This window comes from Pelobates fuscus, chromosome 13 (genome assembly GCF_036172605.1).
Source record: "Pelobates fuscus isolate aPelFus1 chromosome 13, aPelFus1.pri, whole genome shotgun sequence".
In the NCBI taxonomy this organism is placed as follows: domain Eukaryota; kingdom Metazoa; phylum Chordata; class Amphibia; order Anura; family Pelobatidae; genus Pelobates; species Pelobates fuscus.
This window is the reverse complement of record NC_086329.1, coordinates 73,716,762-73,740,539: the sequence shown is the minus strand read 5'-3', so window position 1 is coordinate 73,740,539 and position 23,778 is coordinate 73,716,762.

Here is a 23,778-nt window from a genome sequence, read left to right as displayed (position 1 = left end):
GCATACACAGACATAGTAGACACACACTCAAAGTATACAGACAATGACAGTATGACACATGCTCAGACAACAGTAAGATCACACTGTTGTACACATTTAGACAACGACAAATTACTATTCACACTCATACACACACTGCCTCACATTCACAATGCTATACACACAGTCAGACATAGTACAAACATTGTAAGTAGTTTATTAGTGATTTAGGGAATTTTCTCCTTCCAAATGTTCTCATTCTTGTATGTACGTTGTGCCCTGTGATGTCACGCATATATAATTATTATGACATTTAGAATGGCCGGTATTTATTTCCAAAAAAGGTGGCTACCCCAATTCCAGCGTCATAACAGTTCACACATGATGTATACAGATCATTAAAGGTTAAGAGGTAAGATGAAATATCTTTATTACAAAGATTATAGTGAGTGGGAGTTAGTGCAGATAGAGGAACGAGGATGACATAACAGTAGGACAGCGTTGTTAGGTATAACGAGAGATCAAAATATCTCATTGTGGTAAACAAAACAAAAACGAAAACATGACCTTTGATCAGCGGTTACGGTTCTAAATGAAAAAACAAATACTTAAACAGCATGGGATTCATCATATCAGGAAGCAGCAAGATTATATGTAGCACAGTTACATGCTCAGCAATAGCATTAGTAAACTTTCCTTAACCCAGAGATTAACTACACTGATCTGATCAGGATTACATTCTATATCTCCTTAAAGTGAGCCACCAAGATATACACTAGTCACCAGAACAACTACAGCTTAATGCAGTTGTTCTGGTGTGTATAGTATGTACCTGCAGGCTATTTAATGTAAACACTGCTTTTTCAGAGAAAAGTGTTTACATAACTGCCTAGAAATACCTGCATGGTCTGCATGGAGGTGCTGAACGTTACTTATAGAGATGCATTGATTCAATGCATGTATATGAGGAGATGCTGGTTGGCCCAGCAAGCTATAGATAATCTCAGCCAATAAGGCAGAGTGTGGGCAGGGCCAGCTGCAAGGAGACCCATGTGGCACTGGTGTGTCAGGAAAACAGAAACTTTTATCATACTTACCGCAATTTTCTTATGAATTTATTATTCATGGCAGCATCACTTATGGGTAGCTCCGCCCCTAAACAGGAACAGAAGAGGAAAAATATCAACCAATCGGAACAAGACCGTAGGCATAAAAAGTCCCTACTCCTTCTACCCCACAGTCTAGTTTAAAAGCTGTAAAACAAAACAAGGTGTTTGAGTGTTGCTGATGCTGCCATGAATAATAGCCAGGAAAAGAAAATTGCGGTTAGTATAATAAAGTTTTCTGTATTCCTGGCTAATCATGTCAGCATCACATATGGGTAATATTCAACTCAACTATAGGGATGGAAAATTGGTACTCCATACACCTGATGATGCGTCAACAAAATGTATTCGTGAGACACAACAGAGGATAGTACACCTCTACCAAAGGCTGTGGAAGGTGAAGCCAGATCATATTTATAATGCTTGATAAAAGTGATTGGGGATGCCCTACCGATGTCTTCAGACAAAATCTCAGTTGGCTGCCCAGTTAGCTCAGGAGGTTGCCAGAGCCCTTGTGGAGTGAGTCTTAATTCTAATCAGAGGAGTAAGGTTTTTTTTAATTGATAAGCCTTAATTATAATATTCGAAATCCAACACCTCATAGTGGAAGTAGAGGCTGCTTCTCCTTTTCTGACTCTTATCGAAAGAACAAATGGGTGTCGGGACTTCAGAAAATGTTGAGACACTTCCAGGTACTTTATCAGGCATAGTCTGACATCCAACTGACACAGTTTTTCTTCTGATGGAGAAGAAGGAGATGGATAATATGAAGGAATAATAATTTCCTGGAGAATGTGGAAATTAGAAACCACCTTAGGTAGGATTTTTTGCCTAGGTCTCAAGACCACCCTGTCATGGAAAACTTGAATATGGTTCTCATCACATGAAAAGGCATGACTTTCAGACATACGTTTTGATGTGGTTATAGCCACTAGAAACAGAGTTTTATAAGTCAGCAAGACAATACCCAGCTCATCTAATGGAGCAAAAGGGGATTCAGTTAAAACATCCCGCACCATAGGCAAATCCCAAGGAGGAGAATAATTTTTGTACGGCGGTCTGATACGGATGGCCGCTTTAAAAGATCTACCAATCAGTGAATCTGATGTCCACGAAAAGTTGCATTGGGCTGACAATGCTGATGATTGCCCGTGAAGGCTGATTACAGAGTTCTTCAGATGAAAAGAGGCTGAACTTCATCTGGAAGCCCATGGTACACATGGTAAGGTGGCCACAAAATAAAATGTTCCTATTTGTCCTGAAAGGACAGAAACAAAGACTGTAGGGTAGGAGGAGGAGGGACCTTTTATGCCTACAGCCTTGTTCTGATTGGTTGATTTTTTTTCCTGTCCTCTTCCTGTTTGGGGGCAGAGCTACCCATAAGTGATGCTGACATGATTAGCCAGGAATACAAGATTGCATTCCTGAGACTGTCTTTTTATTTACATTAATTTTTGTTTAAGTTAGTGTCCACTGCCAACATGTACAACCTCTATTTATAGACTTTGAAACTACTATGAGAGTAGTAGCCAATATTTTCAGTGTGAGAGACTATAGCAGGGGTAGGCAACCTTTTAGCAGCACTGTGCCGATATAGGTTTGTGATGTCCGTAGCGTGCCGATCCTATTTTTTTTAAATTGAGGCATGTATGCTGCCGTATTCTGCTTGTGTTATTTTTACTGTAATTGCTTTGTATCGTTGTATTTGTGCGTTAATGAGCTATTATATTGTATATGTTCATTAGTAGTTTATGGTATCATGTGTGATACACATGAATGTGGGCTGTGTATGAGGGCTGCTTGTGGAATTGTGTGTGTGGATGGATATGTCACATTGTGTGTTTGGTAGTGTGTGTTAGCTGTTTGGGGTTTTGCATGTGAGAGGCTGCATGTGGGATTGTGTGCATGTATGTGGATTGTTAGTGGTGTTGCGTTTGTGGGGATTATGTGTATGTTTGTGTGTGGGCTGTTTGTATTATTTGTATGAAGGGAGGCTTATTCTGCAGGTCTGTGTATATCTAGCAGTGTGGGTGGCATCCCTGGGTTCCAGTGGGGACCAGGCTGGCCAAGTACAGGTCAAGGACAGGAGCTGCAACAGCAGCTGCAGGCTGCTCTACTACAGTGTGGATTCCCATTCATAAGTGCTGGGAGGAACTGATCTGAGATCACTTCCTCTACGTTCTGCAATGCATAAATTGAGGATTTTCCTTCACCACCTTTTCGTATTAGCAGATATCTGAAGTTTCACTGACTCCTGATAGGCCAGAGTGTGTTTGGCTCTAGCAGCCTTGAGTGCCGTGGAAAGACACCTCGAGTGCCGTGCATGGCACTAGTGCCGTAGGTTGCCTACCCCTGGACTATAGAATAGTATGTTGCTCACTTATCTAGCATTGGAAGTGTTAAATTTATTTTATTTGCTTATGTCACTAAGCAACACAGACTTATAAATAGAGAGAGAATTAATTAATGCTCTCCAGATTGGTGTGGTTTTGTTGGAGACCTTTATATGATGTGGAAACACTAGTTCCTCCCATTTTTATGACTCATATGCATTCCAATGTTTTTGTACATCCATTGTCCATATTAATGTTGGTTTGCATATGTTATGGCAAAACTAGTGAGGTTACATACAGAAGTTATACACTCAGAGAAATGATAGCTCTCAACCTAGCTAAAGCTACAGAACTGTCAAACTGAATTGTAAGGTTTTATGAACTGTGGATGAATTTACAAGAATTTTGAGACCTGAAAGTGCTAAATGTCCTCCAATTCAATGTCACTTGGCAACAAAGGATGACAGCGATTTAAGCAAATGTGAGGACAAGACTAATGCTCTCCAAACCGATTTGGTTAAGATGGAGAACCTTCAAAAACTATGACAAAAGAGAAGTCCCTTTTAACTCTTTGTTTAAATTGAGCATGGTATTGTGTTCACAATAAAATGAATATAACGAGTTAATGACATTCTACTATCATGCAAGTTCAAGCTACTTATGCTTGGAACAGGCCTGATGAGCAGGAGATATTTGATCAGTAGAAATTTTGAACAATACATTCGTCATTAGATTCTTTCTTTCTTTTTTATTTCATATAGCTGTTCTAGGACATTGAAAACAGCTTAATTGACAACAAGCCTCTCTGAACTCTGTCTAGTAACACATCTCCCAAACCAGAGTCTGACATCTTAGTAAACTCCTTGCAGGCAAAGTGTCTGAACATTGTCTGTTGCCACTGTAAGGGTAAACTGACCGCAATAGGACCAAACAGAAAGTGGGTCCTTATTCTCCTTGACACCTCCACCTTTGAGGGACCTACTTATCAGATATTCCAGAATCCAATGTGAACAATTCCTGAGAGTTTTCTTTTGATTTATGAATTTTATTTATATATTTTAAGAATATATTAGATCTCATGTAAATGTCCTCACAACAATGCTCTTATTGTTAAGTCATTTGTTTATGTTGCAAGGGTTACTTGGTGCAACCATAGATCTATATTGTTAACCAAAAAAGGACACTTGTCTATCATCTATAATCTTCCTCTACATATATTCAATAAACCATAATGCAAAGTATGAAAAAAAAAATGATCCATGTGAATGTGAACAGCTGAAATGAAAAGTAAAAACTATACACTGGAAAATAACAAAATAACCATCATTATTATGTATTGTCTAGATCTGTCAAAAGAACTTCAACTGTTAGAACATTTTAGAAAAGTGCTCTAACGATGAAGAAAAGAAAAAAAACTTTTCTAAGTGTAAATGGAATCTCCTACCTTCTACACTTAAAGAGTAACTGCCACCTCTCTTAAAATTGTAGTTCTTTAGGAACACTAGAGGTGTCCTAGTGGAGCATTAGGGACCTGATGTGCATGCACAGCAAGTGCCACGCACGCATCAAAGATTCCCCACAGGTAAGCATCATATGCCATTTGGCTGCCACTAATGGTGGACTTCACCCTGCAAAGTTTCCCAAACTGCAAAGTTTTACATTGCAGCTTTAAAACTAAAGGACCATTGCACCCATGACACTTTATTGAAATGAGGTGGCATAGGTAACTTTAGTGGCACTTTAATCCCTCATTCCACTAAAGTGATTAATGCAGTAGAGGTAGTAAGTATGAAACACACGTCCGTATACACTTCTATATATCAGTTGCATCGTGTAAAATCATGTTGCAGGGTGATAGTTCTCTTTTCCAATAAATAATATTCAATACTGGTTTGAATAGCTATGAGTTTGTTCTTTGGTGTGTTGGTCCTCATGCTCTATATCTGGTTCTGGCATTTAAAGAAACTTAGTTTTTTTTTTGTTTTGGGGACACAATGGTCCCCATGTCATTGCTCACACACTGTATAACTACCCTTCACCCTCATACTAACAAGGTAAAAGAATAACCAATCCTAAGTGTTGAGCAGATTTGCTACAGCACAACTTTTTGAAAAGTGAAGGGCCACCACATTAGGTTCTTCATTGTGACCACTTCTCGTTTTGCTCGTTTGTAAGTCTCTGCCACAGTTAATTTTATTTACGTGAGGGTATTTAGAACTCCCAGACTCTTCCAAAATCATTATGCCCTAACTAGGCAGGACATTTAGAAAATAAATTAAAGCTTTAAAAATGGTTGTACAACAGCTTAAGCTGTGAAAATACATTTTCGTCTTTATAACTAGGCACTATGTGTACAAAGGGATTGAAGATGTCAATCTGATTTTCACAGTTATGTTCCATCACAAACACGGCATAACATTTAGGGAGATAGGCAGTGTGTATCTAACATATGAATTACACAGATAAGCGAACTAATAAACCATTAAATCATTAATAATTCTAGATATGCTACAGCAGTCAATATAAATTACTCTGGGCTGATCGATTTACAAGACAATAAAAACTGACTTTGCCACTTTTAGACACACTGAAAAAAAGAATAAATATATATTTTCGGGGGGAAAAAAAAAAAACTAACCGAGAGAGTATATTTAAACCATCTGCAGTTTTAAAATAAAAATAGAAACGGTATGTGGCAAAAAGAAAACAATGCGGTTTATTCATTATGCTTCCATTTGAAAAGAAATTTGCTAAATTCAGCCAAGCTGTGGATGCATCTGAATCTGAGATTTTTTTTTTGATTTTTTTATCAAAACAGGACTTTTTGTCCTAAAATTCTAAATCTGGTTTTAAATTTCGCTAACAGGATATTTTATGCTAACATAAAAGAAGACTTCACTACTGACTCCCGAGAGCTGATGCTCCAGTCAGCTGATGCTTTCAGCCAACGGAAGTTAAACAAACGAAAGTTTCTGCTTAGAAACGTCCAGGTCTATGGAATTAGTGGTGTAGACAGGGATCAGCTTCTAGCGGATCCCACGTAAGAACTCATTCAATTCAAAAATTAATTATCAATCCATTGATGATTTCAGCAAGGTGGGGGAGGCACTAGAAATAAGTTAAGTTTTATTACCTTTTTGAAGGGGTTAACAAGGGGCAAGCTACCTAAATGATGGGTTTAACACTATAGGGTCAGGAATACATGACCCTTTAAGGTCTCTTTACAAACCTGATTGTTATGATGACAGAGTTACACAAGTAGGACTTTCAGGGGTTAAAGTCTAAGGTCTGTTTTATTTTGCACTTTAACGGTTTTTAGTTTATGCCTCTTCAGACATTATGATAGGGAGATAAAAACAATACAATATTTAGTTTGAAGATGGTTTATGCTTTAACTCCGTAAGATCTATATTAATAGAGTACTGTAAGAACCATAATCAATATTGACCCTCGTATGGTCCTAGCAGGCTACTAGGACTGTCTCGCAATTCAGACTGGCCTCATTTTTTTTTTTTACTAGTGCCCTTACATTTCAGAGATGGCTTCAGTTTAGTAAAATGAAATAAATGATTTAACATGTAATTGATTGGCCCAAAGAATATCTCTACAAATAAGCATATGTATTTATGAACACATTTCTAAATTGCAATAAACGGGTGGCTTATTAGGATGAGAAGGATGAGTTCTCAAAAAGAAAACATTGTGTAGCGCCATCTAAACATTATAGCTGCTAATTCAATAAGTAAATGTAATTTGAGTGATGAGTGGATGTAAAGTCTAAAGGCCATATGGAGACAGTGATTTTTTTTAATTTTATTTTTTGCGTGTGCGGGGGGGGGGGGGGGGGGGGGATTTTTCTATCTATATATTTTTATTTATTTTTTACTATGTGGAATGACCATTAGCCTTACCATAACCTTTTGTTGAGATGTACCTAGATATATAAAATATTATTCCATAACTTTGTTACCTATAATACAATTTATTTTACATAAGAAGTTGGAAGAATTATTTATGTTTATTGCATTTAAGTTATATTCTACTAATTAGAATACAGATATTTAGACAAAAACGGTGCCCTACCTGGCTATAGAAGCCCGTAAAAGTGTCAGCTCTTACATGTAGATGACTCAGAAACAATGTTCCCTCTAATTTTCAGTAGTTGGTATGCCCCGAAAATATTATGTGACACAATTACATGAATCCTGGATTATATAATGTATAATAAAACACATGTTATGATGAAAAGTATTATATTACAAAGTAATAGTAGGCAAATAGATATGGTGTAAAAAAAATTAAATAAAACACTAATCATGAGATGTAAAATAGAATTAAAATAAAATAAATAAGACAAAATACAAGCCTTAATATTAAAAAAAATACTGTATGTATTTCTTTTTTTTTATGTATACAAATAATGCTAGACACAAATCATGCTAAGGAAAATATAAAAATAATACAGATACAAATTATATAAAGCATTAGAAATACTGGACAAATCCTATAATGTATAAAAAAATAACAATGGGTAACAATGTATAAAATATGGTAGAAACTGGACTCAAATGGCATTGCGAAAAAAGAAAAAGTACTACCCAAACCTTATGAGGTCTATTACTACCAAGGTTTTACATTTCAAAAATGTTGTCTAAGCTGCTATTCTCTGTTCAACCTTCCACCTGGGACATTCATGCTATAAATCTTTGTGTATATATCAAACATTGGTTCTTTCTAATGTAGTTGGTTATAAAACAAGCACATAAACCAGTGCAGCAGAATAGGTTCTTGTTTCTCAGATATTAACCCCGAACGAATTAAAACTAGTTTTCATATGTAGCATGCATGATGTAAGACATAAGTATTAGTGTTGGAATAGAAAAGTTTTTTTTTTTCAAAAACATATTTTTTTCCTCTAGTAGGAAGTATCCCTGTGCATGTCATTTCTTTGAAACATTGACATTATGTAATGTGTTCCCTTCTGGTACATGAATTCTGCATTAAAAAATAAATAAATAAATAAAAAAATGTAGAAAGCACTATGACCAATTCCCATGTGCATATAGATAACAGATTTTGTTTTACGACCACTGCAATAGCCATTGAAGTGTAAGCTCAACTGCCAGTGTCAAGGTAAAGCTTTGGTGTGCTGGAATCTGAAAATACACCTTGCTCCACTTTTTATATAATTATATGCTTCAATAGATTCCAGGTGGGACATCGGAGATCGCTGTGCAGAAGAGTGTAATTCTAGGAACAGCTTAGATACTGCGCAGAACCCTCAAACTCCTATGTCTCTGGTAAAAAAAAAAAATGAGAATGTGTAATGCTCAAAAAAAGATATACCACCCAGAAGAGGTGAGAATTTCTTTTTTTTTTTTAATATATTTACCGTATTTATCGGCGTATAACACGCACCGGCGTATAACACGCACCTCATTTCTAGAAAGAAATTCCAGGAAATTTCCCCCCTCCCATAGTATTCCCCCCCCCTCATCCCATAGTATTCCCCCCTCATCCCATAGTATTCTCCCCCCCTCCCATAGTATTCTCCCCTCCCCTCCCCTCCCATAGTATTCTCCCCTCCCCTCCCATAGTATTCTCCCCCCCTCCCCTCCCATAGTATTCTCCCCCCTCCCCTCCCATAGTATTCTCCCCCCCTCCCCTCCCATAGTATTCTCCCCCCCTCCCCTCCCATAGTATTCTCCCCCCCTCCTCTCCCATAGTATTCTCCCCCCCTCCTCTCCCATAGTATTCTCCCCCCCTCCTCTCCCATAGTATTCTCCCCCCTCCTCTCCCATAGTATTCTCCCCCCTCCTCTCCCATAGTATTCTCCCCCCCTCCTCTCCCATAGTATTCTCCCCCCCTCCTCTCCCATAGTATTCTCCCCCCCTCCTCTCCCATAGTATTCTCCCCCTCCCCTCCCATAGTATTTTCCCCCTCCCCTCCCATATTATTCTCCCCCTCCCCTCCCATATTATTCTCCCCCTCCCCTCCCATTCTCCCCCCCTCCCCTCCCATAGTGTACTTCCCCCCTCCCTTCCCCTCCCCTCGTGTACTTCCCCCCCTCCCCTCCCATAGTGTACTTCCCCCCATAGTGTACTTCTCCCCCCTCCCATAGTGTACTCCCCCCTCCCCTCCCATAGTGTACTCCCCCCCTCCCCTCCCATAGTGTACTCCCCCCCCTCCCCTCCCATAGTGTACTCCCCCCCTCCCCTCCCATAGTGTACTTCCCCCCCCTCCCCTCCCCTCCCATAGTGTACTTCCCCCCCCTCCCCTCCCCTCCCCTCCCCTCCCATAGTGTACTTCCCCCTCCCCTCCCATAGTGTACTTCCCCCTCCCCTCCCATAGTGTACTTCCCCCTCCCCTCCCATAGTGTACTTCCCCTCTCATAATTACTTACCTGTCCTGAAGCGTGGGCCGGCTTCACAGCTTGCACCGCGGTACAGGAACTTTCATTTCATGTTCCGGTTTCCGGCGGGACTGAAAGGAAGTGTGCACACTATTGTGCACACTTCCTTTCAGTCCAGCTGGAAACCGGAACATGAAATTAAAGTTCCTGTACCGCGGTGCAAGCTGTGAAGCCGGCCCACGCTTCAGGACAGGTAAGTAATTATGGGATATCGGCGTATAACACGCACCCACGATTTTTCCCCTATTTTCAGGGGAAAAAAGTGCGTGTTATACGCCGATAAATACGGTATTACTGCCAATATACCAGCTCAATCTAGAATTTATTCATAGATATAAATATTTCTCATATATTATACAATATATATATATATATATATATATATATATATATATATATATTAGCATTGTAATTTCCATTTATTTAATTGCAACTGAAAATATCCAAACCTTTTTACTCTCTTCAAATTCAAAGTCAATTTTATGACTAGTCTGGTGATGGCATTCTAATATGTCCTGCTTTCTCAAAGGGTCTCTGCAACATAGGTGCAGGGATTTTAGGTTTCTCAGGTAAACCTCTCATCATGACATATCCTGGTTGTTATTCATTACATTATATTATGCACACCTTGGTTGATTTCACAATACGTATACCTTTTATAATTTCTTCAGTACATATATTATAAGTCTGCTGTTTCCCCAGCAGCATTTTCTTAGCACTTAAGGGGACACTATGTGCACTGTGAACATTTAGCTTATTGAATTGGCTATAGTGAGTGAAGTCCACTGCTTTTTTTTAGAATTAAAGCATTTTCGAGCAGCTTAACACTGAATGATGGTTCATGGCTTCCCATCACCACACACCCACTGGAGGTGCGGCTAAGGCAGAGATTACACACTTCCTTCTAGACATACCCATTAGTGCACTTTCAGCCAATCAGAGCTGCCCATTGTTGCTCAGGCTAATGCATTCTCATTAAATCAAGTAGCACAGAAATGATGGACATTAAAAACAGTTTAACACTGAACGGAAGGGTGGAGCCAGGGGACTCCAGATACCGTAGCAACTTCAGTGAGATGAAGCAGTTGCAGTGTCTACAATGTCCTTTTTAGCTATGGAAACAGATCTGCTATCTAAGTTCATTTACGCAAGGAAGCCAGGCTGCAATGCATGATCGTGAAAATTACCATAGTTTCAATGAAGCCCATGGAACAGCGCAGTCAGGGGAGTGGGCCTTGACAGAGCCAGGAGTAGGCAGGGGAGTAACCAGTTAAAGGGGCGTGGTTATTGGTAAATGGGGGCTGGATAATAGGAGTATATTAAGCGGCCATTTTATGAGTAAGGGACATTTTAACTAAACTGACACTTACCTGGTAATTGTTTTTGGCAGGTCTGGGTTGGTTTTTTCTTTGTCTTTCAGATCATGGCATCAATGGACAAAATCCTGGAGGGAGTGAGAGCTGCTGTGCGGGATAGAGGACTGGCCTGGCTTCATGAGCAACTGGGGGCTCAGGGTCCCCCCCCTACAACCCCTGCGGCGGCTGCACGGCGTTCCATGAGGAGGGCGAGACCGCCCCAGCGGCTGAGCCCAGGCATGGAGCCTGAAGTCGGCAGACGGAGGAGCCCGGCAGCGGAGTCTGTTAGGGCCCTGGATGAGGTAGCGGGCCCCAGCGGAGTGGAGAGACCGCGGCCGGCACCGTCTGTTCGACGCGGTGCTGGCCGGGCGCGGGCAGCAGCTAGGCCGCGGCCTACCACGCGGTGTGCGCCCCGCCGGGAGGCGGCAGGCGGGACGGTTGCGGCTGGAGCCAGGACGCAGAGCGGATCGGATGGAGGAAGCAGTGAGCGGCCCGGTGAGTCAGGGAATTGCGCTGGGGCCGGGCAGCGGGCGGGGGGCAGAGCGGAGGCCTCTAGAGGACAGGCGGTCCCCCTGATGGCAGGGGGAGCCCCTGTGCAAGGGGACACAATGGGGGCGGCCTCTAGTGGGGCCAGGTGCAGCACAAGGGACACAGACGGCGGGTCCGCCCAGCCAGGTACCTTGGGGCCGGCAGGGCCCGCGGCTTTGGCGGACCGGAGGCGCCAGGACAGACAGGTGGAATCCCCAGTTCACAAGGCGGCCCAACAGGGGCCAGGTTCAGCGGGTCGGGATAGCTCCCAGGAATCAGCCCAGGGCATGGTGACAGGACGGGCTGGGAGAGAGCGGGAGGGCCACAGGGGCGGCTCCCAGGGACGGCGGGGTCTCTCGCGGAGCCCTAGGCCGCATCGCAGCAGGGAGCAGCGCGGCGTCAGTGCCAGGCATGACAGGAGGCGGGCTGACGGGTGGAGAGGTAGAGAGAGGAGCAGGTCATCAAGCAGGCTTAGCAGGAGGAGATCGGTTTCAAGGGAACGGAGGTGGAGGCAGCGGCGCAGTGCGTCTGGGTCATCAGGCAGGAGCTCGCCAGGTCAGCGGCGCAGCGCTTACGGCCGGGAGGGCCAGGCAGGGAAGCGGGACATGGTGCGGAACTACAGGCAGGAGCATAAGGAGGTTGGGCGGGTATGTGATCATGTGGACACACTACCCAGGTGTTGTTCTCCTTGCAGGTCTCGCAGCACTACACCCGCGGTCCTGAGGCAGGGCCAGGCTGACAGGAGTCGGCGCCAATCGGATGCTCCAGAGCCAAGCATGGCGGACGGAAGGGAAACGAACCCACGGCCTTCTGCGGCTTCGGGCTCAGGCGGTGAGTCAACTGTTGCACCACACGCAGGAACACTATTGACTTGTTTAAAATCTTTCTTAGATTCATGGGTGGGTGGGGAAATGGCTTCACCTCAGTTTGGGAGAGTGTGGACGTGTGAGAAGGGCCAAGGGTTGCCGGGTAGGGCCGTGGGTCCCACACAGGATAGCGAGGTGGGGTTATCTGTGTCCGAATCTGTTAAGGAGTCGGGGGAGAAGGTTGGTATTGGGGGCGAAATTACCGACGCTGCGCGGCAAAACGTGCACGTGTCTTTCTCAGGCCCATTAGGTTGTCATCTAAAAATGGACATAAAGGAGAAAATTTGGAAAGGTGAGTTTGTGGAGGTTTTTTCCTTACTCCCGCTGGAGGAGTTTTTAGACATGAAGGAGGAGGACAAGAAAGACGCGAAGAAGGAGGAGGAGGAGAAAAAGCGTAGGTATCGGAAGATTCCTAAAACATTTGGGAACTGGCTACGGGCCTTTTGTATCCTGGCCAGTGTGATAGGGAAAAAGTCGCCGGATAAATGCTCCCAACTGTTCTGCTACTTAGACGGGATTGGGGAAGCGTACCGTACTTATGGCGGGGTCGCCTGGTGGCGGTACGACGAACAGTTTCGCCAGAGGTTAGCGGCGAATCCCAGCATGCGGTGGGATCAAATGGACCTCCCCCTCTGGATGCGGCTCATGATGGCGCAGAAGGCTGCGCCCTTTCACGGGACGGCCGGTGCGGCCCCTGGGGGACCTGCATCGGCCGGGCAAAAGAAAGGCTTCTGTTGGCTCTTTAACGAGGGCCAATGCAAGTGGGGAACGGCGTGCCGGTTTAAGCACGAGTGCTCCGGTTGTGGGGGGGCCCATGGAGCCAGTAGGTGTTTTAAGCGAGGTAAGTCTGCACCAGGAGGGGGAGCCAATGGAGCGGCGGCCCCCTCCGCTGCCGCGGGGGGCAACCCCAGTGAAAGTAGGCGAGATGCTACCGTGGCTAAAACAGTACGGTAACCATCAGGACGCCGAATTCTTATGGCAAGGCTTTACGGAAGGTTTTTCAATACCGTTTCAGAGTAGGGATGTGGGGAGGTTATGCAGTAACCTCAAGTCGGTGGGGGAACACCCGGGAGTTGTGCGGGACAAGTTGCTGAAGGAGGTGCAACTGGGTAGGATGGCAGGGCCGTTCGAGGCTCCGCCGTTGCCTGACTTGAGGGTGTCCCCGCAAGGGTAGTCCCCAAGAAGGAGGCGGGTAAGTTTAGGTTGATTCATCATTTATCATTTCCGAAAGGAGCGTCGGTAAATGATGATATCGATGAGGCCCTGTGCTCCGTATCGTATGCATCATTCGACCATGCTGTCGAGTTGGTTCGGAGAGCAGGGCGAGGGGCCTTGATGGCGAAGGTGGATGTGGAGGCAGCATTCCGGCTCCTTCCTATCCACCCCAACTGTCACCATTTGTTGGGGTGCCTGTTTGAGGGTAAGTTTTTCGTGGACCTGTGCCTACCCATGGGTTGCTCCATCTCATGTGCGTATTTCGAAAAGTTTAGCACGTTCTTGGAGTGGGTAGTGCGTAAGGAAACGGGCGGGGGTACGGTGGTCCATTACCTGGACGACTTTCTGTGTGTGGGCCCGGCTGGGTCCGACAGATGTGCCCATATACTACGGGTTTTTCAGAGGATAGCGCAACAGTTTGGGATTCCTCTGGCTGAGGACAAGACAGTGGGCCCGACCGAGTGCCTGAGTTTTCTAGGGCTGGAAATCGACTCGGTCGTGGGGGAATGTAGGCTGCCGGAGGAGAAGTGAGGGTGCTCCGCCAGCAGGTGAACGCGATAAAGGGCGCTAGAAAGGTTACGCTTCGGGGTCTGCAGTCCTTGCTCGGCAGCCTTAACTTCGCCTGTAAGGGGATCCCTATGGGTAGGGTTTTTTGTAGGTTACTGGCTAGGGCTACCTGTGGTGTTCGACTGCCGAGTCATTACATCAGGGTGTCTGTAGGCATGAGAGAGGACTTGGACATATGGGACCGCTTCCTCACTAAATTTAATGGGCGGGTGTTTTTCAGGGATGCGATGAAGGCATCTGGCGACGCCGGGCTGTTTACGGACGCCTCGGGGAGCGTTGGCTTTGGGGCTTACCTTGGGGGCAAGTGGTGTGCCGAGGTTTGGCCTACGGCTTGGTCCGAGAGCCCCTTGATTCGGAACCTCGCCTTTTTGGAGCTTTTTCCAGTTGTGGTAGCGGTATCACTATGGGGCAGGGAGCTCAAGGACAAGAAAGTTATCTTCCACTCTGATAATATGGCAGTGGTACAGGTAATTAATAGTCTGTCGGCTTCGTCCCTTCCAGTGGTTAGGTTGTTGCGTCAGCTAGTGCTCTTGTGTATGTCTTGGAACATTGACTTCAGGGCACGGCACGTGCCGGGTCTGCTGAATGTGGTCGCTGACGCTCTGTCTCGTTCGCAGTGGGAGCGGTTCCGGGAAGCAGCACCGGACGCGCAAGCGACGGGGCAGGCGTGCCCGGAGGAGATGTGGCGGCTCGGGACGTTGTGCTTGGGCGATACATAAGGAGCTCGCTGGCACCGGGGACTTGGGCCGCTTATACAAAGGTTTGGAGTGAATGGGAGGAAATGATGTCCCAGACGGGAGCAGGCGATTCCGCAGCCGGTAGGTTGGATACGCTGTTGTGGCTTCTTTGCAGGTTGGTGGCAGGTGGGTCGTCCCCTTCTAGGGTGGAGCGCTACATGTCTGCGTTAGCTTTCCTGTTCAAGTTTAACGGGTGGGAAGACTTGACAAAACATTTTTTGGTGAAGCAAACTTTGAAGGGTTTCAAGAAGGGCAGGAGGTCCGTGGATACGAGGAGGCCGGTGTCCTTTGCCACCCTTCAAGGGTTGGTGGGGTTGTTGAGCGAAGTGTGCAGCTCGGCATTTGAGGTAAATTTGTTCTCTGTGGCTTTCGTATGGGCTTTCTTTGGGGCCTTTCGTATTGGCGAATTGGTGAGCGCCAATAGGTCGGGGACATCGGGCCTCCGGTATGAGGATGTGGTTATCGAACAGGACAAGGTCGTGATTTGGCTCCGGCGCTCGAAGACGGACGTCTTCGGAAAGGGTAAGAAAATTGTCCTGTCCTCGCTACCAGGGGCCCCGGTGTGCCCGGTAGTGTGTGGGGACGTGTTTTTACAGATTCGCCCGAAGGTTGGTGGTTGCTTCCTGATTCACGAGGATGGGAAAGCGCTGTCGCGCTTTCAGTTCTTGCGAGTCTTCCGCATGGGGTTGACGAGATTGGGCTTGCAGCCCGGACAGTTTGGTACGCACTCCTTCCGTATCGGGGCTGCGACTGAGGCGGCGCGTCTCGGGCTAGGGGAGGAGCGGATAAAGCAGATTGGGAGATGGGAATCCATCAGGTTCCGGGCGTATGTAAGGCCGGAAAGGTTGGTGTGAATGGATTGTTGTGGATATGGGTAAAGGGTGCTCTGCCGGTTAACTGAATTTGTTTCCTTTCAGGCTTGGTCGCTTGGCTGGTGGGTCACTCGTTTGTCTACTGGGCGGAGAAGAGGGCCGCAGTTCGGAGACAAGGCACACAACTGGGTTTTCTTCTGGACACAGTGGACCTTCGGTGGTTTGGTTTTCGGGGTTTCAGCTGGCAGAGCATAAGTGGGGAGATTTTTGGGATGTTGTCAAGGGGGTTTGCCCCAGATATACTTTTGATTCACGGTGGGGGCAATGATTTAGGTTTGGTCCCCCAGAAGGTGTTGGTCAGGAGAATGAAGAGGGACCTGGATAGGGTACGGGTACTGGTCCCTGGAGTTGTAATAGTGTGGTCTGAGATGGTGCCGCAGTTGAACTGGAGGCATGCCAGGGACCCGGCAGCTGTGGCTCGTTGCCGGGGTAAAGTAAACAAGGCCATGTCTGTCTTTATTAGGAGGATAGGGGGGGTCCCAGTGAGGCACTTTGAATTGGAGGGCGGGTTGCCCGGTTATTTTAGGCGGGATGGTGTGCACCTGTCTGAGGTGGGGTGTGACCTATTAAATTTAGGTTTCCAGGATGGTATTTCCAAAGCCCTATTTATGTGTGGTGGGGGTCGCTCGAGACATTAAGGGTTCAAGTCTCTTGCTATGGCGGGATAGGGCTTGGGTAATTGGAAGGTAGGAGGAGTATAAATTGGTTAGGCTGGATTAGATTGGAGTGTGAAATGGTTTGTGGGTTCGAGCTCATCGGTGGCTCCGAACCAGGTGGTGTAGGGGGGTCTCGGTACACCCCTACAGTTAAAAAAGTTATGGATATGGGGCCTCTTTGGTAGGCCATGTGTTATGTGTTATTTGTTATTTATAATGTTATTTATTGTTATTGGGCGGGGTCATTTCCGGGGGTAATTTATGTACGGTGGGGGGTGGAGGTAAATTTACATTTGTGGCAATGACCCCAATTTGTTACCTTGTTTATAATAATAAATAAAGCTGTGGACTTTTTATTCCAACAGAAATACGGTGTCTGTAAGTTATTGGGGGGTTGGGGTACACAGCGCACCTGCCGAATAATCGACTGTGCGCATGTCATGAAGCCCATGGAACAGCGCAGTCAGGGGAGTGGGCCTTGACAGAGCCAGGAGTAGGCAGGGGAGTAACCAGTTAAAGGGGCGTGGTTATTGGTAAATGGGGGCTGGATAATAGGAGTATATTAAGCGGCCATTTTATGAGTAAGGGACATTTTAACTAAACTGACACTTACCTGGTAATTGTCCCTCCCACCCTCCCTGTTGTTTTGTAATTCCCGTTTGGTCACAGCGGCGGGATAGGGCTTGGGTAATTGGAAGGTAGGAGGAGTATAAATTGGTTAGGCTGGATTAGATTGGAGTGTGAAATGGTTTGTGGGTTCGAGCTCATCGGTGGCTCCGAACCAGGTGGTGTAGGGGGGTCTCGGTACACCCCTACAGTTAAAAAAGTTATGGATATGGGGCCTCTTTGGTAGGCCATGTGTTATGTGTTATTTGTTATTTATAATGTTATTTATTGTTATTGGGCGGGGTCATTGCCGGGGGTAATTTATGTACGGTGGGGGGTGGAGGTAAATTTACATTTGTGGCAATGACCCCAATTTGTTACCTTGTTTATAATAATAAATAAAGCTGTGGACTTTTTATTCCAACAGAAATACGGTGTCTGTAAGTTATTGGGGGGTTGGGGTACACAACGCACCTGCCGAATAATCGACTGTGCGCATGTCATGTATTTTTGAGTGTAACTGATTTAAAACAGTATCACTGCTACTTAGGCCACATAGTGACTCGATGTTTGTATTTCTTTTTTATTTATTTTTTTAACTATGCTTAATTTACAAGAAAAAAAAACTGCATGGTAGAGGCATTAACACAGACATTCTGATTTACCCATACCAAGAAATTTACACTTCAAACAAAGTAAAAGCTGTTTGTTTTTCCGTATATATAAATACCTGTATTGCAAGTTCAGTGCGTGAAGTTTACCAGTTGTTGATTCAACATTAAAACAGCAGAAGAACCAGCCCAACCACTTACAAAAAATGATAGTGGGCTATTGGTGAGAGCAGAAGACAAAAGAAGGTTTATCTGGTTCCAGTTGGAACCCCTAGTAAACTATAAACTGGATCTATGGCTAGCACACAGAAATTAACATCCTAGTTAAACAACCAAATACTCTAGTCCCAAAGAACACAGGTTTTGTAACAATCTGGGTAAATATAGAAAATCTACTCCCCTTTCCGTTTCTATCTGCACCATGATCTTCTTCCACCCCAACCAAATTCTTAGTTTCCTCGCTGAATTAACTTGACCATGATCCAAATTAATGTAGGCCATTGAACCTTGTTGGTAATATCAGGTAATTACTCGGAACTAATACAAACAAACAAAAAAACTGTCACAATTAGAATGTTATGTAAAATTAGAGACAGCTATGGACATTAGCAACAGTGCCTCCTCTGATTGGAGTTCATCAAAACCCATGCATTATAAATTATGAAGTCTCAACATCATTTGTGTCATAATTTTAAAGCTCTGCTTATTCTGTAGTTGTCACTTGTATTGAACACTGAAATCCATTTGCTTCCATAGTCTTACATAGGGGCAGCAGTGACCGAGTGGAATCCCTTTTTTTTCTTGTTAATGGGTTTTTACTTCTTGTGAGCCACCACAACATCCCATTTCTAAATTTATGTTCTGGTGTCCTTATGCAGATGCCAGACCTGGATTCCTTTTTCTTAGTCTTCTGAATTTAGAGACAGGTCTGTGAGAATTTTCTTTTGTGTCTGACCCTGATGGTGTGATACAGTACAGGAGTCCATGTTGTAGAACAGGGGTAGGCAACCTTAGAGACTCGAGATGTTGTGGACTACATCTCCCACATATGCACTTACAGTCATATTGCACAGTCATAATGCTGGCAAAGCATCAAAGTAGATCTAGTTCACATCATCTGGAGTTCCAAAGGCTGTCTACTCATGCTGGTGAATTACCTATTCTATTCAAACATGCTAATTTCTATCCAGGACAACAAATATGAACAATACACCTAAAAACAGCAACAACAAAAAAACTTGAAACAGATAGGAAATACTGTAAATGCAGAGCTGAGAGGGCGGGGCCTAGTGGCCATGCCGGCCGGACGCATCTCAAGTGAGCTCCGGCAATTACACTGCTTTATAGCACTGATACTGCTGTCTATACCCCCTACTGATAACCCTAATTACTCTTACTGTTCCCCTGGATTGAGTGTGGATGTCCCTAAGCGTGTCTGATGTCTCTGGGTGTCCACACTGACTGAAAGCTGGCTTGGCGGCCTGGTGGGGGTGGAGAGGCAGCCGTTCTCTGTTCCCACTCCGGCTGCTGTTTGGGGACCCGTTTTCCCCCTTCTGGACCTGGGGGGTGATCTCGGTTTACTTTATGTAGGTCCCCACAACAAGCTGAGGGCGCGCGGCACTACCGCACCACAAGCAACACTCACGCCAAAGCATTCAAGATTGCGGGTGCCCCCTGAGGCCTAGGCCTCATCATCCGCACATCACGTTGGTTAAAGTATCAGACGACACACGAAAAACCTCCCCGAATGATATTGCATAGGTTTTCACAACCTTTTTCAAAACCTTGTACAACCACACCGGTGACACCCCAGATGCCATACAACCACCGAATGTAACAGAATTCCTCACTCGTTTAAAAAGGCCCAAACTGTACACAAAAGACATTGACATTTTACTATATCCTGTGACGACATAAATGCAGCTATATCAACGCTAAAAAGTAACAAGGTCTGGACAGTTTAGAAGGAGGCTATTACAAAATATTTTCAGACGAACTGACCCCACATCTCGAAACCCATTTTTGTGATATAACGACAGGAAGTACCTCTGGAGATGACATGACATGGGCCAATATTGGTCTGATTCCTAAACCAGGAAAAGATAACACTACCTGAGGCGTACCGACCCATCTCCCTAATCAACCATAACAGCAAAATTTTTGACAAAATACTTGCAGAGAGACTGAACCCCTTCTTAACATCTAGTCCACGCAGTTCAAGTCAGATTCATACCTGTCAGGCAGCTCTTTGAGAACACTCGTCACAATATAAACGTAATCTGGAAATTGGCATTATCTAAGACACCATCTTTAGTTCTATATCTCGACGCTGAGAACGCCTTTGACTGAGTAAAATGGCCATATATGTTCGAGCTACTACATCAACTGGGACTCCGCCACCTTTTATTACTGTGGTACGAGTGCTATATACCAACGTCGTGACACAAGTAAAAATCTTGGGAGTGACTTGCCCACTCTTTACCTTGGGAAACGTCAAGGTTGTCCCCTCTCCCCATTGCTTTTAATTCTGACGCTTGAACCTCTTCTACAGCCGAACACCCTCTCATACATGGCGCAAGGGTGGGAGATCAATAATTCCTGGTCTCAGGATATGCCGACAATGTTTTCCTCATCTTAACAGATCCCGTAGCTTCCATGCAACATATAGCGCTATCTCCGGATACAAGGTTAACATGGAAAAGTCTAGTGCACTTCCCATGACCCTTTCGGCAGCAGATGTGACCCAGATTAGGAACTCCTACCACATACACACCTCTATCAAATACCTAGGTATTAACTTACTGGCTGACCCTTCCCAACTACACCGACTGAACTACGCAAGCTAATGTCCGATATGGAAATCTGGACAGATAAGCCTATTTCATGGATTGGAAGAATTCACTATTCCTTTTCCAAGCCTTACCTATTCCCATCTTGAGACAAGATCTGACCCCCCTCCAGAAAGCCATCGCTAGATTTATATGGCAAGGCAAATGACATAGAGTATCTCGTAATATACTATATCATCCAAAAACAAGAGGAGGACTGGGACTGCCTCATTTATTTTATTTTTTTATTTTATATTTCTCTTTATTAACAATTTTGTATAAAAAAGCAATACAAATAAAATTGTATAGATAACTTTCATTATTTAGCCGCTCAATTAGCACAAATAGTTCTCTGGCACTTCCCCCGACAGTAGACGTTGGGTGGATCTAGAATCCCTACTGATGGGAGCAGATCTCCCACAATTCTACAGCTGGGCCCCAACGGAGCATAGGGCTGCTATATGGCTGCTTACAAATCTGAGTTGATTTCTTCCCCTCCCCCTATATATCGCAACAGTGCTTTTGCCCTGGGCATGAGAGCCAGAGATTTTAGGGGCATAGAACATGCTGGGCTCCAGAGGATTTATTATCTATATAGTGGAAATACAATAGTCTCCTTTAGAGAACTTCAAAACAGATTAACATTAACCCCATCAGATTTTTTTAGACATCTCCAAATCCGAAACTTTGCTAGCCAACCTGTTTTTAAGATAGCAGCTAAAACCCAGCCGACATTTTTTGAACGAATATGCAATCTTGAAATATATTAAAAGGGCATGATCACTCAGCTCTACTCCCATCTCTGCTCCACCGCGAAGGATTGGGGAGAGTTACATTACGTAGATAAAAGGGAATCAGATCTTGGGGAGACTCTAGAGGGTATTGACTGGCAGGACATTTGGGAGGCTGACTCTTAAACATCCATTTGCGTCACAATGCAAGAACAATCTTACAAAACAATGTCCTGGTGGTATACTACACCAGTTAAATTGTATCACATGAAGAAAACGCCCACAGTCTGCCGGAGAGACTGCGGGGCTAAGGGAACTTCTGAAAACACATGTGGTGGAGCTGCTCAAAGGTAACATTATTTTGGACTGAGTTTCGAACACTAATAGCCCAAATACTCTCTAAACGTGTTGGCCGCGATGACTGGACTTGGCCTGAACAGCAATTGTTTAACAAAACTACATTGGCCGCTCAACGAGCTCATGCCCAAACCTGGCTGAAACCAACAACACCCCCCAAACGTAAGAAAAATGATCTCATGGATAAACTGACTGCACAAGTTCGAGGGTCCATGAAGACTTTCTCTAGAGTTTGTGAGTAAGGATGACTAATAAACACAGCCCCTGACACTGCAACTAAGACTAGTCTTGCCTCCTCCCCCCTCTCCTAAATCTAGACGATGTTCCTTCTGCCGTTGCTGACCAGAGACCTTCTTATCTCTTACTACTTTTCTCCTTCTTCCTCTTTCTCTAACTCATTCTCTTTCTTATTTCCCAAAACCCTTTTTTGGGTTCTTTCTAAAAAGTAAAAAATCCTCAGGACCTGAGACATGGTATTCTATCCATATAACACCTGGCATTTTAGTCTCTATATAAACCAGTTTATCAAGTGGATAGACTTTTATTACTACTACCGCGTTCTCTTAAATGTTCGATAACCACTCGGTCATCAACACCCTGAAATATTGTTATATAGAAATGCTGTAACTGTACTTGCATGTGTATTGTCTGTACATTCCTCTCAGATGTACAATATATTACAGTGATGTAACGTAACTTTCTCTGTAAACTAATGTGTGTGCCATATTGTAATCTGAATATTTCTGTTGTCTCTGAGCAAAATAAAGAATGAAAAAAAAAAAAAAAAAAGGTGGCGGGTGCTGTGTGCTCCTTTGATCCCTGCAGAAGATGTCCTGCAGCCCTGTGCCAACTGAATGCACCATTCAAGTCTTCTTGGGTGGTAGTTGGAGTTTGGCTGGAGCCTGTGGCACCGAGTGAAACATCTAGCAGCGTACCTGAGGATTTCAGGGTGAAAGGCTGAGTGGAAGGCGGGAAACCCTTTATTGTCTGGACCCACATGAAAAACGACTCTGTGAGAAACGACAAGCTTCGACTGCTTTCATTGAAAAGCATGGGACACTCTCTCTCTTTCTGACACTGAGTCCTAGTGCTATGTCTGGTGTCCCTACCCACTGACCTCTGCTTTATTTCTCTTTATATGCATGCAGGGCATACACTTGATGCTTAAATGTGGGCCTCCTGGCGGTTTCACTCTTTGACTAAGCTACCTGACATTTTACTCAGTCACTATTTCATAATTAGTATTCATTCTCAGTGCATAAGTTCTGTCCACCAGTTTGAGTTTTGTTCTCATGCCTGGCACTGTGTTCATTTTTTCTTGATTTATTTAAAAAAAAAGTGCTGTTACCAATAGCTACAATGTCTGCTAAATATGATCCTTAATACTGACTTTAGGTTGTATAATATGGTACCCTTGCTTGTTATTGCTCAGCACATCAAAAATAAAGAATTCTAAAAAAAGAAAAAGTGAAAAAGCCCAACTCCCATTGTTTCGGCAGTAAACTGCTGCCTCTCTAGACAGTAGTCCAATGGATTTTAGGTTAATGTAATCTTCTTTAGATGATAGGTACACCTAAATGGGATTTTTTTAAGGTCTATAATTAAAGTCCATTGAGAAATTTATAAAAACTAAATGTCAACATATATTAAATAGCAAAGCATAAAGACACAAAGTTACATCCCATCATGTGGCCGTTTTGTTGGTCTATTATTTCTGTCCCCTTCTCAACGCGTTTGAATTTGAGGTGCTGAGTTAATGATTATTTGGTTTTCATGATGGCCAATTTCCCTTGTTTGTTTTTGAGGTGTAACCACACATTTTTCGGAGCTCTGGCTGCAGAAATAATGAACCAGCCACATTCCTTTAGCGTTGGGTACCATTCAGCTCCAAAAGGCATTACTACATCTTTTGGGGAAGGAAGGAAATCAAACAGCAGGAAATTAGCTAATTAGATTTTTCACAGTGCACCCAGTGAATCCTGTTTAAGAATTATTAATCAGTCGAAGCACACAGACTAC